Below are 2512 nucleotides of genomic sequence, written 5' to 3'. Positions count from 1 at the left end.
ACTTTTTTAAAAATTACATTCATTGAAAGTAACAAATGTATTGTTTATGTAGAAATTAAGAATTATTTGAGAAGAAAATTGTTAAAAAGTGATTTTTATTAAAAAACAAAAATTTAAAATTCCACAAAATAATACAAAATATTTTACATATAATATAAAAAATATTTGCTAATATATAATCTACAATAAAACCAAGCATAAGCCTCCGTGGCGCAATCGGCTAGCGCGTTCGGCTGTTAACCGAAAGGTTGGTGGTTCGAGCCCACCCGGGGGCGAAATTCTTTTCTTTTAAAATTTCCTATATTAAATTGTAACAAAAGGTCATTAATGTTTTTAGAAAAAAAAAGACAATTTTTGAATAGACTATAGATGTTTTAAGCTATTGTAAATATAAACTGTAGGTTAGTCGGCGACGACTAATAACAACGTAATAAATAATTTAAATAATTTTGGAATTTTGAGCTATCTAGTGTGATAAGAAATGATTTTTCTAACGTACAAATGCCAATCTAGGAGGCCATGACTCCTTTGAACTAATAATTTTAGCCCACGGCACTTGTTCCCGACCCAACCCGATGCCGATAAATTACGGGAAAAAGACGGGACTTTATTGAAAATCGGAAGAAACCGCTGGCAGCACCCTATAATTCAAAATGGGTACCCAGTTACACACTAACCATATTATAAGTCTGGTGAATGGTTCCTAGGGCGAATACTTAACGGCATCGGTAATATCGATAATTCACCTCACCAACTGCAACCATCGCTTCGCATGACCAGAACACCATGCAGCATATTTCCCGCTTCGTTTTGAACGATAAAGGCCATTTTAACGGAATATTTTAAGATCGTTGACTATATCCGATGTAAATCATGAATTTCTAGCCGTTGTCAAATGAATTTGACGTAACAAAATCAAAAACTAAATAATTTAAATACATAACCTCATAAATAGATGACATTTAAAAAAATTACAGTGACATTTACTAATTGAGTATATCTATTACAACATCGTTTATCAAATATAGTTTAAGTGTACAGGCATGAACAAATATAAACAAATAAACACAATGCAAAGTAAAAAAAAACTTATTCTACCAATCTAGGTTTGATCGATACGGACAACAAAATTGACCGTGAAAAGAAGAGGAATAATCAGAATAAGAAGATCGCGAGTGAATGAACGATCGAAGAATAAGAAGAAGAGGCAGGTCAGGCGCTGGTATTTAAATATTAAGTATTTGCATTATAAATAAGTAGGTTCGATATGAACGTAAATAATGGGAGTCGATTTTATTCGACGGTACAGATGAAAATTTAAATTTATTATTCGTACTTTTCGAGACCGTTGAATACAGCGTTGCCAAGTGGTCGTAATTACATTTTCATTAATGGGCAGAATTACACAAATTTATGATAGTGTTACAGTTGTTTGTCTGTTTGTTGGTAAATATCACTGTGATAGATGATCACCCTTTTACCTTTGGAAACTGGAGATATAAGAAGCTCTGGAAATGAATGAATTACGAATACTATACCATTTAATTCAAAATTCAAGGCATTAATAATACCCCACCAATAAAAATATATTGACGAAGGGAAATACTGTCTAAAAGGGCTTGATTTTATAAAATATACCCTCAACATTAATTCACAGTCCTTTATCCCATCCAAACTGTACTATTTATTGTGCCATGGCTTCATGTTACCAAACCGAAATTATTTTCTTACCAATCCAACTTTAAGCGAAAAAAAAACAACTAAACAGAAAGAAATGAACGCAATAATACAACGCCTACTCTGTTACAATGTAACGAAGAAAAACTTTTGCACTGCTTCGGGAACAGCACAAGAACAGGCCTGGCTTTATCTCCATATCAACCCCGCAGTTTATTTACAAATCGATCCGCATCTCATCTCTGCTATCATGCATATTCAAGGCGCGAATGAAAAACAACGATCGCAAGATGTAGGAAAAAAAGAAAACAATCGCACCGAGAGTTTCCGATAGATAGCGGAATATTAATTGATTCTTTATATAAATATTGGCGGCCTACAATGGTTATTGCGGTGTTATTTACGTTTATCTGTGTCTTTGTCGGTACCTCTATTTCTCTCATTCGTTTTTAACCGTCGTTATAAGTTTGTACGTTATGATCGGTTAGTGTTTTGAAGAATATAACATTTGAAGGTGAACAAAATCCTACCAATATTTTCACTAATTTTTTTTAGTTATGTATGTTGTATATGTATGTTGCATATGTATGTTGTGTATGTATGTATATGTATGTATGTGTATGTATATGTATGTATATACATGTATATGTATGTATATGTATGTATATGTATGTATATGTATGTATATGTATGTATATGTATGTATATGTATGTATATGTATGTATATGTATGTATATGTATGTATGTATATGTATGTATATGTATGTGTATGTATGTATATGTATGTATATGTATGTATGTATATGTATGTATATGTATGTATATGTATGTATA

The 2512-nt window shown here is 31.8% G+C and overlaps 1 non-coding gene across 1 annotated transcript; it reads left to right on the top strand.

The window, feature by feature from the left end:
* Window positions 1-201: 201 nt before the first annotated feature.
* TRNAN-GUU (transfer RNA asparagine (anticodon GUU)) lies at window positions 202-275 on the top strand. Its single transcript has one exon. It is a non-coding gene; the product is annotated as a tRNA-Asn (tRNA).
* Window positions 276-2512: the final 2237 nt, after the last annotated feature.

Source organism: Rhynchophorus ferrugineus, unplaced genomic scaffold, assembly GCF_030347505.1.
Source record: "Rhynchophorus ferrugineus isolate W39M unplaced genomic scaffold, kcgeb_rfMv2 rfM8, whole genome shotgun sequence".
Taxonomy (NCBI): domain Eukaryota; kingdom Metazoa; phylum Arthropoda; class Insecta; order Coleoptera; family Curculionidae; genus Rhynchophorus; species Rhynchophorus ferrugineus.
Note: the sequence above shows the minus strand (reverse complement) of the source record. Positions and strands in the feature narration are given on the sequence as shown.